The sequence below is a fragment of the Typopeltis vanoorti genome, chromosome 20, assembly GCF_054136105.1.
Source record: "Typopeltis vanoorti isolate ZY-2024b chromosome 20, IOZ_Tvanoo_1.0, whole genome shotgun sequence".
NCBI classification, from domain to species: Eukaryota; Metazoa; Arthropoda; class Arachnida; order Uropygi; family Thelyphonidae; genus Typopeltis; species Typopeltis vanoorti.
In genome coordinates, this window is record NC_143568.1 from 4460905 (window position 1) to 4476877 (window position 15973).

Genomic DNA, 15973 nt, shown 5'->3' on the forward strand with positions numbered 1-15973 from the left:
TGAGATATTAAACAATAAAATGAAAACATTGTTACTTATCAGGTAAACAATTTTAATCATTATGAGCATTTCCTAGCTGTTATAGACTAGATAAAATCCGTTCGGTATGGATAATATTTTAAATTTAAATAAGTAGCAGTACACTACTCAAAACAATTAGGGGATATTTTGGTTTTCTTGTAAATTATGAAGTTATAAAAATAATTTACAAATGTAACACATTTATTTTAAAATATTCTTAATATACAACAGTATAGAACATGCAGCTGCATACAAAATCATGTTAAAACTTGTCTAAATGCGTCTTAGCCATGTTAGCATGTGGTGGGGTATAAAAGCGTGGCTTGTTGAACTCACTTCCGCAGTGCATAATTATCACTTCAGTTGTAAACTTGTGTCACCTACCACTCATTATTTTGTTAAAAATGGCAGAGCAACATGATATCCCAGAATCCATGGCTTGGAGAGCCATTGGTCGATTAGAAGCTGTATAAATGCAGAAAGTTGTCACTCAAGCATGTCGTGTATCTTAAAGCGCAATTTCGCGACTTTGGAATCGCTTTCTGAAGACGGGAAATGTTCGAAATCATCTTCATGCCATTGGTTTTATGTTCGAAGACCAATGGTTTTGTTAAATATTTATTTTATGTCGATTTATATATGATTTATGCTTAATTAGTTGTTTACTTAAATCTATCCTTTCTTACCTAAAACCTTATACAATCAAAATCCTACTGGCTGCTCTATTGTTATATATTCACCTTTCGTTATTTATTCTTTCTTCTCTTACTTTAATCTTATTCTTATATCTAGGATTGTTTCCTCTTCGGATACTGACGAATTTATATTTTGCTGCACCAGCCAGTATCCTATAGTAGAAAAGATCCTTACTCAGGGAGATAACACAATATCTTATTTAAACTGCCGTATAGATTCAGATTATTGCAGTCGTGACCTAAATCTATTATTATATTCACTCTCTAAATCCTTCCCACCAAAATAGGTTCTATTTTTATAAGTGGTAAGTTGGAATCGTAATCAGGCATGACTCAGGTTCAGGTAAATATGACATGTTTATTGGAATATCTAAAACACAATACAAAATTTATACACTCATTTATGCTCAATACTAAATAAAACTCGAATTAAGAAGTTAACACTTTCTAAATTAATTAAATCTTATAAAGCATGCTAAACACAGTAACTGCATATTGGGATAGATAGCAAATGATATGAGGTTAAGCTAAATACCTTTCAGTAGTATTACTCGCAAGAGAAAACTAACAAACATTCTAATGTTACTGAGATACTAAATTCTACTATTCTTATCGCATCAAGTTAATCCTATCACATACAAAATTACAAAAGATCTCTTCCAAACAATTCTTCTTTCTCTCAAAGGAGGTTAACTTTCTAAATAGGGACTGTCCACAGAGTTCTTTAGAATACAGTTCTTAATTTCATATTCGTAAACAATCTTCTCTCTTCTAATGAACTTTCACACAAAATAGAGTAATTGCACCTTACTGGGCTTTTTCTGCGTCGTTCTGCACCACGTGTATGTCTGGATACTTCTCATCTATTGGCTGTCCATATGCCAATGTAGGGGTTACGCTATCTTCATTCCTTCTGCCGAAAATGGACTCAAATCTTTGTGTTTCAGGAACAACTCGATGGGACTTTTCAGCGACATCTTGATTCTGCTAGGACTGGAATTTTTACCTTCAGCTTTGCATAGAATCCTACTTCATTTTAAGAACGCTTGCAGTCCGACATCTTATCATAGACTTCATCCCCACTTACGCGAAACTGCCCGCTAGCTTCCGAACCACCAAAACAGGAAAACTTTACGATCAGAAAGAGTCTTCCCATATGGGCTCAACCCCTTATATTCTTCTACAGAGTGCCCTCTTTTCTCAATCCCCTTTTTTACACATGGCCCTTATCTTTTCACCCCTTTGGGTTCATCCTTCGCCTTTACGACGCTGTTATATTTGGATTCACAGAATACATGGTAACGTAATTTTCCGAGTAAGGTATAGCCACTAGCGTTACGTTGTACACGTGTAGCTTTATGCCTTCCAGGAATTATTACTTAGCAACCTTTTAGATGACTCACAGTAAATTTTACATAGCGTAAGTGAGGCTTAAATTTAAATCAGATTATCTCTCTTTTTAAACATACTTAAAAATGAAATCTTAATATAATCACATCAGCTTAAATATAAGGCACTTGAAATAAACAATACAAATTTTACATAACGTGAAGAAGTTTCACTTTTAATTACAGCTGATGTGCAGGTATTTCTCTTTGTCAGCAAATTTTATATGTTAGATTCCAAATGAATGATTTCTTTCCAAGATTCCTTCATTTAGGATCTAACAAAGGCCATCTCTTTTTATAAAAAAAAGTTTTTCTAATTTTTTTATAAAAACTATTTTTGCTTCTCCCTCAATCCCCTGGGGATGAACCTTCCATTCTTTCTGGGCCTTAGTACGTATCTCGGCTCATGAGACTGTATTGTTTCCTCATGACATGACTGGGTTTGCTCATTCCCATGATATATATTTGGTGCTTCTTTATATCTTAAGCATTCGGGAAGATATTCCTTCGACAGGCTTTGCTCTTCTTCTCTCTTGTTGCTCTGGGATGTGTTTTCATCATGTACTCCTGACAGCCTCTGTTTTCTGTTGACTTCCCCCTTTTTTCCCCATATGTTTTCGAGGGAATCGCCTTGACAGACCAACCTACTTGATTTGCATCTGTACAATTTTAGGCGATCTGAGTGGACTACTAGGGTTCTTCCCTGACGTGTCATCTCCTTTATCTTGTATGTCACAGGAGATAGTTTTTCTACAATTTCAAAGGGCCCTGTGGTGCTCCTTCCAAATTTTCTCCCCTTTTTCCTCCCAGAGTTCTGCTCCAATAGGACTAAGTTTCCTAGTTTTAAGTCTTTGTGTTTTCTCAATTTATTTGCATAACACCGGGCACGTTTGGAACACGCATTACTTAACTCGGCCACCAACTCATGTGCCAGCCTGTTTTCCTTGATGAGGTTGTTCAAGTACTCATCGATGTCTGGGAATCCAGTGCTTGCCTTTGAATTTCTGAAATCATTGGGAAAAGGGGGCTCGAATCCGTAGAGCACAACAGCAGGGGCTTCCCTTGTTGCTGCATGGAGAGTGGTCCTACAAGCGAAAAGGGTGTGCGCTAGATGGGAATCCCACTCTGAAACCCGCCCTTCTGCTAGTTTGGAAAGAGTGAGCTTCAGAGTCCGATTCATCTTCTCGCACATCCCATTTCCTTGGGGGTGATACGGGGTAGTAAACAGTTTTCTTATTCCCAACAATTTGCAGAGTTGGAGCATTACTTCAGCGGTAAAGTTGGTACCCTGATCTGACAAAAGGGTTTCGGGAGTTCCATATCTAGAGAAAATCAGCTTGAAGAGCTTGTTTGCCACAGTCTTTGCTGTTTGATTCTTCATGGCTGTGGCTTCAGGAAACCTTGAGAACATGTCGATCACGACGAGAATGTACCTGTTTCCCTTTGAGGTAGTGGGAAGGGGTCCCACAATGTCCATAGCCACAGCTTGAAATGGTCATGAGGGGAGCGGGAATGGTTGCAGTGGTGCTTTACCAGAATTGACAGATTTCTGTTGACACACATGGCACGATGACACATAGTTCTCAATATCTCCTCTCATGCCCTTCCATAGGTATCTGTCCGTCACCCTCTTCCAGGTTCTGTGGATACCCTGATGTCCGGCTAGCTCTGCATCATGAAACGAGTACAAGACCCAAGGAATCATCACTTTAGGAACCAGAATTTTTTCCTTCCATCTCTTTTCCTTCCCTGTGACATCTTGTTTTGACAACAAAAGTCTGTCTTCATCCATATGTATCGTATTGTGGAACACTTGGTTGTGCGAGAGGCTTTCTCCTTTTTTCAATCTTTCATGCACCCCCCCCCCCCCCCCCACACACACACATCGGGTCCGATTTCTGGGCTTCTATTATTTCAGACTTCCCCCAACTTTGAAGATGGAGGGGGCAGTGGTTTCTTCTTTCTCTCGATCAATAGCACAGGGTTGATATTTTCCTCATTAGTGCAGGAGTCCAGAGATCTAGACAGATAGTCAGCCACAACGTTGGATCTCTCAGGAATGTAATTAATTTCTACCCTGAATTCCTGCATCTAAGGACCACCTCACAATCCTTTGTTCTTATCCTTCATTGATGAAATGAAGGATAAGGGTTTGTGGTCCGACCTGAGTATGATATGTTGGCCCAGTAATATATATTAGAACTTTCTGAGGCTGTATATGAGTGCCAGAGTCTTCTTCTTGATGACGGAATAGTTTCTCTCAGAGGGGAATAACCTTCTGCTTATGAAAGCAATTGGTCTGAAGTGATCTCCTTCTGCTTGTAGGAGGAAACACGACTCCTGGGGAAGTCGGCACAGTTGGTATTTTTGCCACTTTGTGGTAAAAGCGAAATACTGCCTGTCCTCCTTCCTGAGGGGAATTTGAAAGTAGCCAGAGTTCAGATCCAATTTTGAAAACACTCTTGCTCCCTCCAGCCCAACCAGTAACTCTTCTATCATGCATACAGGGAAGTCAATTAGTTTAGTGACTTTATTGACTTCCCTTAGGTCTAAAATGAACCTTAGGTCTTCGTTTGACTTTTCAACCAGAATGAAAGGGCTGTTCCAACAGGAATTTGACCTCTCGATGATTCCCGCCTTTTCATACTCCATTAATGATTTTTCCAATTTGTCTAGGTGTTTCAAAGGTGTCTGGTACTGCTTGACATATATTGGTGTCTCTGAAGTGACTTGCACCGTATGCTCAACCACGTTGGTGCAGGGTAAGGAGGTGATTCCCTCAGTGAATACCTTGGGATATCTCTTATATGCTAGTTGAAAAAATTCTTGGAGCTCCTCCTTAACGGGATCGGAGTCATGCAACTTCAGAGCATTGTGCACAAGTCTCTCTCTCCACCCATCTTGATCTCCCCCCCCCCCCCATTATCCTCCCCAACTGACCTAGTTACACTTATTTTGCTTACATTATTGGGAGCGAGTTTAGGTTCGAAAGTTCTCCCAACAGAGTGACAGTGATTGGTTAACAAAGTTACACACAAATTGGTTTCTTCTCAAAAAGTCCAATCCCAGCACAATTTGGTGGCCCTGGCCTGAGATCTCGGAGAACTATCAGTCCATGCATAACGCTAATGGGGAAACAAGGCATGGAAATGTTTACATTAATTTTTGTGGTGGAACAAAGTTCAACTCTGGCAATTTCCATGATATTATGGGGTTGTTGAAGTTCAACCAAGCTATCATTACTCAGGGTGCCTAGCCTTTTGAAAAGTGAATGAGGGATGACCGAAATATGTGCTCCAGTGTCTAAGAGGAAATTGCAAGGGATATTCTCTATGAAACCTTCAACCAAGGTGAGGTTCTTTTCATCTTGCATCTCTGTGGCGCTCACGCTCTGCATCTTGCAGAGCTTTCCCTTAGTGTTGAAATTTGGAGCCAACTGATGCTTTGATTCGTCTTTGGGGGATCCCCTCTCCTGAGACTTCTAATATTAAATTTCTTAGATCAGTGATCTGTGCCATGTCCCCCAATATTCTCTCTCTTTCTTTGACTACCTCATAGCATTTATCGAGACTTTCTACTTCCTTCTGGTGTGCACATTCTTGCAGTTCATGGGAGAGGCCTGTTCTAAATTGTTGGCGTGCTACCCACTCAAGGTGGTCTCGATCCTCTGGTGAGGTTCTCATTTTTTTGGTGAGAGTCAATATTCTATTGAGAAAAGTATTGACTCTCTCCTCTTTTCCTTGGAAGCACTTGTAAAGCTTGCCAAGTACTTGAACAATTCCTCCCTTCTTTGAAAATTCAGAAATCAGAATTTCCTTGAATTGTTCATATCTCAGGGTTCTTCTTAGTATGGGTTGCGAGCAAAGAATTTTCTTGCTTTCCCTATTAGCCTTCTACATATGAGCATGAGGAGTTGTATGTCGCTCCATCGGCCCATTCCTCTGAGCTCCTCGACATGTTTAAAGAATGTATGCACACAATCATCTCCCTCTCCAGAGAATTGTGGGAACACATGTAGGGGATCAGTCATTCTAAAAAAACTCTGAGTCATCTAACTCTGAGCTCGATGGTTGAGACATACCTGCATTCATCTTACAAACTTAATAAATTCCTTTTTCCACACTCTTTGATATTCCAACAAATGCCTGATTGCCTTATACGAATCCAAGACCAACTTATAGTGATTATTCCCTATTAACCTTAATTTTAGGGGCCCTAATCACATCCTGTTGGCTGCGCCATTGTTAAATAGTTGTTTTTCTATTTACTGCAAATTACAAAAGAGCCCAAAGAATTTGGGCTCAGGAACACCACAATTGGACAAACGAGGATTGGGCTCTGTGTACTTTTTGGTGAAGAGTCCAGGTTCAGTCTGCAACCAGATAACTGACGTCTTGATATGGCGTGAAAGTGGAACAAGAAATAATCCACAGTTTGTTCGTGGAAGACTCCCCAACACCAAGGTGGGAGTTGGATGGTATGGGCTGGAATAAGTATAGATGGCCATACTGATCTCTATTTTGTCGGAAACAGTTCCTTAACAGCCCAAAGGTATTGTGATGAGATTTTGGAACCTATAGTTCGTTCATATGCTGCTGCAATTAGCCAAGAATTCATTTTTATGGATGACAATGCTCATCCACATTGTGCAAATTTGGTACAAGAGTGGTTTGAGGAAGAAGGTATTGAATGAATGGACTGACTTGACTGTTCACTGGATTGTAATCCAATCGAACATGCCTGAGCTGCTTTAGGTAGGCGCATAAACTAAACTAAACACTCGACTGGTGCTACCACAATCGCTTCAAGAGCTCAAAATTCTTTCCCCTCTATTCACAGAAGAGGGAGGAAATATCCCACAACAACTGTTTGATCATCTTATCCAGTCCATGCAATCATTTGACTGTTAATGGAGACCATACATCCTATTAAAAATTAATAAAAGCATTTTTGGCTATTCTTGTTGTTATTCTTGTTAAAATTATTTCACGCTAAAATGTATAATTTGTTAAATTTGTAATAATATTGATTATTTAAACAATATTCATCACTTACACCCTACCCATAAGTAAGAAATGTTTATTCATGTATAAAGTACTCAGTAGTTATAATTATTTGCAGAAATTTAAAATTATCCAACAGAAACTAAAATATCCCCTAATTGTTTTGAGCAGTGTAGTATACTAAATTTGGTAATCATAATATTTTTTTTTTGTGGCAAGACTTTAGTTTGAGTCTCTTTGGTGTAGGGGAGAATAAAATAAATACCTTACAATGCTGTTATTGTTACTTAAGTAACAATAACGAGAGGCTATGTACCAAGTAATTGCAACTGTTTCGATACATTCTGAAACACTTTAGTTTGGGTTTGCTGGTATTTGAGTGAAGGGGAAATAAAGAGAACCAATAATCTCTTTATTTCCCAAGAGATTATGATGCTTTAATTACATAAAGGAGAAGCTTCATACTAGATTAGGTGATTGCACCTATTTCTGTTTAGATAAAACTTGCCGAGGTTTGTTTGGTTTGGGCACTCTGGCTGATGCAACAGAACTTTTTTTTAACTCTCTTTATTTACATAAAGTTTGAAATATTTGGTTTAGGTTCTTAGGTATAGTAGTGGGGGGGGGAAGAGGAAAGTTGTATATGAGATTTGAGGATTGTAGTTCTTTTTATTCTCAGATAATCATAAATCTTACCAAGAACATCCAGTAAAAAAATTCCTTCATAATTTTCATGTTTTATTCTTTTTTGTCAGATGAATACTATGAAAACTATTCCAGTCATCTAAAATTCAAACTTCTGATATACAACTTCTCAAAATGAATAAAAAGAGCTACAATCATGGATGATTGTAGCTCTTTTTATTCAGATAATCATAAATCTTACCAAAAACATCCAGTAAAGAAATTCCTTCATAATTTTCATGTTTTATTCTTTTTTGTCAGATGAATACTATGAAAACTATTCCAGTCATCTAAAATTCAACCTTCTGCCTAGGCTGTCTGAATTATGCAGTATAGCAAATGTAAAACTTTTATACCTCTATGCTTGAGCATTTGTAGTCAGATGTCATCTACTATAGCCGACTTTCCTCATTCATGTTTTTGATGGCTTTTCTACTTCATATATTTATATTTACTCCTGATTACATTCCTCTTGGATGTTTTCTACTACAGTTCTGTCACTGCTTGTTTCATAATCTTTCAAAATGATTACTCTATACATCTAAAATATCTTCAGTTTTCGTCACACCTTTATCATCTCTGATTCCTTTTACAGCTCTTTCCTCCATTTCTGAGCTTTTCCAATAGTCTCAGAATGTTTTGTCACCTTCCTAAAATTTATTTTCTGTGTCCTTTTCATGGCTTTTGTTTTGCTGATTTTATACAGTGCTTCATTTTTCCTTTTTTTTTTTTTTTTTCTGTATTTTTAAGATCACATACTGACTTACTTGATGGAACTTTCAATACACTTCCTTTTTTATCTTGACTCTTTAACTTCTCAAGTCCACCATCCAGTTCTGAATTTTCTATTCTTGCAGACGACTTCACCTCAGCAGAACTGAACAAATGTTTTCTTCAAAGTCTGTCATTGAATCTTCAAGGTTTAGTTCTTGTTTTCACATTTGTGTAATATTTCTGTGTTTGAGTTTGCAGTTCACTTTTGGCAGCTGTTAAACTTTGATTATTTTTAAAACTTTCTTACATGCTTCTTTTTAATATGATATTTAATTTTATCATGCTTAAAACTAAATGGTGTTTTTATTTCAAGCCTTCTATACTCTTGTTTCCTGAATGCTTAAAGGTATTGCTATCAACAATAACATGTTCGATGAAACTTTCTTGTATCTTCTGTCCATGTGAATAGGTGCACATCTTCATCTTGGGACGAAGATATTAGTAATGACTAGTCCATATCTTGAACAGAATTTCTGCAGTTATCTGTGATTATTATTAGCTTTGCTCTTTTCTTCAAATTCAAACATTTCTCTATATTTGGTAATTATTTCCTACTCAGTCTTTTAGGTTTCCAACAAGGATTAGCTTTTCATTTTTTATTGTATAAACTGCCTTTTCTAATGTCTCAAAAAATTTCCTAACTTTTTCTTTAGTAGAATCTTTTCTGGGACCACAAGCAAAAATAAATCTCATTGTCCAGTTCCTCATTCTGATATTTTTGTCCACATCACATTACTTGATATTGCCTACCATTTAAGAATATTATCCTTGTATTTTGTTTTGAATAGTATCGCTACTCCTTTTCCCTGAATCATTTTTTTTTATGTTGTTCTCACCCATTAAAGGTTATTAGTAAAGCTATATAGTGCATTTGTATTGTGAGTGGCCTGAGAATTTCTTTTTTTCTTCGATTTTTATCAATTTGGCTCATCACCGAATAGCAATATCACCGATATTATATGTTTGCATTTATTCCCATTAAAGACTTCCCTAATTGTTTCCAGACTTCATGTGATGCTAAAAGTAAACACAATAGACTAATGCTTCACGAAGAGGACACTTTTCTTTATGTAAACATTGCATCACATTTGCATTAATAGCCTGGGTGTGCGTTCAAAATATATACACATTTGAGCTCTTTGAAAAGGTGTATAGATGGTGCAGTGCATCAAATTCTTAGTGTTCTAGTAGTTTTAAACTGCTCAGAAAGTGAGGCTGAGTGAGCTCTGAGTCAATAGCACCTAGAGGCTGTGATTGGTTATTGTGTCAACCAATCCAATTGAATGTTGCCATTTTTCATGAGTTGCTATTTTTGTTTTCTGAGTTTCATCTGTTTTGCATGCGCGAAGCGTGAACTGACGTGGCAGTTTTTAATATATAATTTTCGATAAATTTATAACTTTTTTGTTCATATTTATAATTGGAAATAGTATTGTAGTCGAAGGAGGTAAGTCTTATCATCTTCTTCCAAATTTTACACCTTTAAGTAATTCAGATATACCAACCAAATATAGAATTTTCCTTCATTATCGTTTTCTAATATGCAGTATCTTTGGTGGAGTGGATAAGAGATGCTAATTATTTTATGTGGTTTTTAAAGGTTGTGAGGTCATATATATATAGCCAGCAAAGATCGGTCGATTGGTAGAGCCTCTGCTACTAATGGCTCACACAAAACGTTAAGCAAATTTGAGTGCAGTTAGTAGTTGGAAGGGGATTAATCGTTCGATGCTGTTGGCACACTCTCCCTCGATGAGTCTTTGGACTCCCTGGAGGTATCACATAATAATAATATTTTCTTAGGATTTTGGTTAGTTTTTCAGTTGTATCCCAGATATAAGGAATGGTGATAGATTTAGAGTAATCTCTGTTATGAAAGGGGGGGGGGGTTGTGGTTAATTGGTTTCAATATTTTTAAAATTTTTTGAGGGTTGTTGCCATTGGCTAAGAAGGTGGTAAAGATATGGTTAAGTTCAGTAGTTAGGGCATTGTTATCTGAACTGATTAAAGGTTATGTTATGTAGATTTTTATAATCCCATATTGATGGGGGGGGGGTGACTAATGGTGAATATATCTACCTGTATGTGTAGGTTTTTTGTAAATAGAGAAAGTGTAATATTTTCTTACTCTTGTTTTTTCTAAATTTCTACTTGTTTATATTAACGTTAGTAATCGTATGCAGTTGCACTTTCAATTCTAGGCTGCCAATTAATCTAATAAAGAGTGTGCAAAGTATGGAAGACAAAGGGATTGCCTTTGGGTAGCACCAATTCCTTTGTTTCGTTTCTGGTGCTAATCCCTTTTCGGATTTAGGAAAAATTTATATTATGATGCTGCGCTATCCTAAATTCTAGACAGAGAATAACTCAGTAATCAGTGAATTAACACTCAGAATTGTACACTATTAACTAATTCTTTGATAAGTTCGTTAAGTACTTAAATCTTACAAAACCTATATTTAATTGCAGTCGTAGCTACTCTTATGTCTTAACTCCTGCATTGGTTCTGACTTTTATTAGCGGTGCAAAGAGATCAAAACCAGGCAAGTTGTTAGATTAATAAAAAAGAAAGACATTTATTCATCAAATTAGATATATTACAGATAACAACAATTACTAGCTTAGAATCACAACTATCCTTCATATTGAGTTCAATTAATTAAGTGATACAAATTCTCTCTTAACATTTTATAACATGCCTCAATGATTCCAATGATTACAGATTGGAGTTTCGGAATTCCAATTCTACAGATTGGAATTCCGGAACTCCAATCTGTAGAACAAAGAGGGAAAAAAAAGCCACGAGCTGGCGCTGCCAAGCCTTATATATCCGAGGCGATGTTTTTCTTCCTACGTCACGTTCTTCTCCTTTTTTGCTCTCTTCACTTAACTTCTCCAGCACCCAGTGCTGCCACTTCACCCAGCGTGCTACACCGGAAACTTCCACGCACAATTTTACTCTGGCGCATGTGTTCACCTCAGGCCTTCAATGCTTAATCTAATTATCTTGCTTGCAATATGACTCAGATACATACACATTAACACAAGGTTCACATATTTTTAACTTCTGGTAAATTTGACCAGAAGTTAAAAATATACTTCTCCTTTATACTCTTGTTTGACCAACAAGAGTATAAAGGAGAAAAATACTTAAGTTATAAACATTACCGGTAATTTACAATTAGTTTTCTGTTCTCTGATGTACAATTATTAGCTCCGGGAATATTGTTACTTGTTAAATCTGAATGAAATAATTTCTCTTTCATTCAGAATTTAACAAAAGCCAGGGATCCATCAGGCTGGCCTGTAATCAGTCTAGGAAAGGGAGATTGTTGTTGTTTTCCTTTTCCAAGGTAAACTAGTTCCTGGGGTGTTGATTAAGTGTGTTAAGAAGTTGTGGAGTATATCCAGGCATTGCAGCCAAATCCACTTAGTGTAGCCAAACAGTGGGTTTTTGAGGGGCAGTGTTCAAGGCTTTTTTTTTCAAAGGTCTCCATAGAGAAGTTGGCCATGGGTGGAGAGAATGGAGAACCATTGGCTGTCCCATCTATCTGTTGGTATAATTTTCCTTGCCAAATGAAATATCCAGAGTTCATGGTGAAATAGGACTGAGATATCAGGAGGAAATTTGTCTTGGATGAGGTATCTTTGAGTGAGACATCAAAACTGACCATTATGTCAGTGTGTTTGAGCGTGAGGTTTTCTGTACTGGCTTTAAAGTGGGCCAAGTTTTTTATGTGTGAAGGTGTGTTGCCATTATAATGTGTGAGGACTTTGGCTAATTTGTATGTATGGGAATCAGCGCCATCCACAATGGGACATAATGGCACATTCTGCTTATGGATTTTTGGTAGTCCATATATTTGAGGTGGGGGGGGTCTAGAGATAAAAGGTTTTAGTCTGTTAGTCACTTCCACAGGCCAAGAGGTAACCTTCTTAAGGAGCCTATGGAGTGTTTTGATATGGGAGCTGATGGGATCATATTCCATGACCTCACAACCTGTTACAAACTACATAAGAAATTGGCATCTCTTATCTGCTCCACCAAAGACCAGCCACTTCCCCTAGACCCACCTGGATTATACTAGGTTTCTTGCAGTTGCAAACTGTCCTACTACGGCCAGATGGGCAGGACAGCCAGTATCAGGATATCTGAACGCAAGGACTACATCTGGTTCCAGCAATACAGCCACTCAGGTCTTGCTGACCATGTATTGGACACCCACCACAGAATATGCTAGATGAAAGCCACTTTGTTACACCGCAGCAAGTATAAGTATGAAAGATAGATTATTCTGGAATCAGCCTCACTGTAAAAAAAAAAAAACTCAACAAATTTGGGTGCATGAGACTCTCCCAAATTTGGGAAGCCTACATTCTAAGAACATTAGTCCAACAGCCAAGATAACCAAATTTAGCTCACTAGGGGACACTTTTAGGACTCTAGGACCGACTTCAGTTGCCTTTTTCAGCATCATTTGCTTAGTACTAGTGCCTGTGTGCACATATCATTGTTTTGTGATCCCAGAAGATGGCAATGTAATCAATACCTTCCTATATTTCGGCAATGTCCATTGCCGAAATATAGGAAGGTATTGATTAAAGTTTTTTTAATTAATATTTTAGTATACGTTGTCATTTCCTGAAAAATTAAAAATGACTGTTTCCTAGATTTTTGGTAAATTGATACAACCATACTGGTTGAGGTTTTAAAGGCTACTGATCCCATAACCAATCTCTCTGACTCATAATGACTTCTGGGTAGCACTTTTGTTTTCTTCCATTTGATCCTGTGTGAAGGGGGCGGGGTATCCAAGGCATGGTCTGCTAGACCCAACTTGCCACAGTGATAGTTCCAAATGTATTTGTTCTCCAAGCCAAATGACAACAGTTCTTCCTCTTTGTCCATAGTAAGCCAGGTCACAAGAACAGGGATCTTCATGTAGAATGTGATAAAGAAGAGAGTTTGTCCATAGGTGAATGGATGAGAGTTGCCAATTTGACATAAAGTTTAAATGTGGTGCTTAGGTGATATTTATTAAGCACACTAGATATCTTTTCCAATGTGTCTTGAATGTATTGGATGGTAAATTTTTTCTGCTAAAAACAATAATACACAGAGCCATCTGTTCCAGCAACAATGCTTTCACTATTGAACTCACTTAATTGTGTCATACCAATTAAGTGAGTTCAATAGTGAGTTCATACAATTATAGCCAATGACTATAATCCCCATAGAATAGAAATAATACTAAATGCTTCCCAGAAATCTCCTCCATTGCCTATTGCACAAGACTACAGCAAATAATAATAATTAATTTTTTGGGCAACATTTAATTTCTCACTCAGAAATTAAATGTTGCCCAGAAAGAAAATAAGTTTCTTTAGTGCCTTTTTTTTGAGTATCCATTTTTGGAGGAATTGAAGTTTTTGTTTTTGTTTGATTTCATCATTTTTAGTATGTTTCAGAATCTGCAACAAAGAACATATAGGCAATATTGAAAACAAAAGGAAAGAAAAAAGTTTACTTGTAGCACACATCCTCAAAGAAGGTCACATGGTAAATTGACAAGTATTTTCTGTGCCCTACTTAGAAGAGAATTATGTTGACAGATTGTTCAAGGAGTCCTCCAAGGTCATTTGCTCGAAAGGCATGCTAAATAGAAATCAAGGAGTGATCCTTCACGATATCTGGATATCATTAATTAATATGTATAACCTTATAAATACCTCTTCTATGCCAATAAATCACAGACAGAATTTACACGACAATCTAGGGACTGAACGTAGCATGCATAATGATACTTGTGATTAAACTTTCATTCCACTCTTTTCAACTTATAGATATTAACTGCTGTTGGAAAACGTTTATTTATTTTTTTGTTGGTTTTTACTTATGAAGCTACTTCCTGATGATGCTCTTAGCGATATAAATAGTGAAACATGTAGAGGAAATGCATCAGGCATAAATAATAATAGTAATATAATAAAATGAGTTAAAACTGATAGTTAATCAAGGAAATTTACTTGTAGTTATTTGCAAAAAAACTATTTTCTTGACATGTTTTGTGAAAATCTTTTGTTTTACATTATCAGGAGAGTTGCATGAATAAACTAAAAAACAGTAACAGTTAACATACATAATGAAAATATTTGAACATGAATAACAGTGGAAAGCATTCATTTGCTATGACATTGCTTGATGATTTGGGGGCTACTGTATACTACTGGTAACCTGCTTGTCGTAATCAATTAGTGAAGACCAAAACCTGATTTAAAATTATCTCTTGCTTTTTGCTGCACTGTAGATATATTTCATCATTTCAGCTGATTCTTTGAACACTCCTGAAAAGAATCTGCAATCTACTTGGAGCATTTTTTTTTGTTGCCTACTACTTGATGTTATCCATGCATACTTGATGTTTTGTTTCAGTTGTGTGTGCTGCCAGTCCTGATTTATGCTTTCTTTGGTTCTTAATGTCCTTGAAGTGTTCTGATTGGCATGTCTTTCCTGACATGCCTGTCTGTCCTTTGTTGTGTAAACAACACCTACAGCTGATCTTGTAAACACCTGGATTTTTAGGTTGTGTATATGGAAGTTTAGGAGGTTTCACGTGATTAAAGATCTTGTTGATTGGGTAGAAAGCGACTTTTATATTTTGTTGATGAAACATCCTTGCTATTTTATATGTGACTTGATTGTATATATATGGGAAAATCACTACTGCTATGTAAGTCTTCGTTTTCCTGTTCATCTGATTGGTTTGGAGGTTGTAACATTTTAGTAGAATTTCCACTAATATAGATAAAAGGAAAACCATGAGTTATAATACCTGAGTTCATTCCTACCAAAGAATGGTTACAATGGAATATTATCAAAAAAAGTCCTACATCAAGCACCAAAACATTCAGATGATCAGGATTTATTCTCCTGATGATGTGAAACAAAAGATTTTCACAAAACTAATCGAGAAATCAATAAAAATAGTTTCCTATTATATCTGATTCAGGCATATAATAGTTTCCTATTATATGTTTGCTTCCATATGTTGGGATTAGTACTAGCTGAGTAAAGTAGATTGATGGGATTATCTCTGGAGCACAACAGTTGAGTATGGAGAGATGCCATTGCACTCAAAGGATTTCTTAATGCCCAGGTTGTTTAGTATTTTTCTTAATGTTTTTTTGCCAATAAATACAGGAAGCATACAGTGCTCAGTTAATGGCATGAAGGAGGCAATTTACCTTCATCATTTATTCAGGGTACTTGAACAGTGATCCCATTTGGATGAGAGAGAGAGAGAGAGAGAGAGAGAGAGAGGTGTAAGTTCAAGTGAGCAGAAGTTGCGTCTAATGGCCTTTGCAAGTGATCAAAAGTTATGGTTTCAATTTGGATAGGAGGTAAGTT

At 36.8% G+C, this 15973-nt stretch overlaps 1 protein-coding gene across 2 annotated transcripts in view; it reads left to right on the plus strand.

The window, feature by feature from the left end:
* The window catches only part of HBS1 (translation elongation factor EF-1alpha (GTPase) HBS1), a 400441-nt gene that overhangs the window by 141154 nt on the left and 243314 nt on the right, over window positions 1-15973 (plus strand). The gene's annotated exons all lie outside the window — the stretch shown is intronic.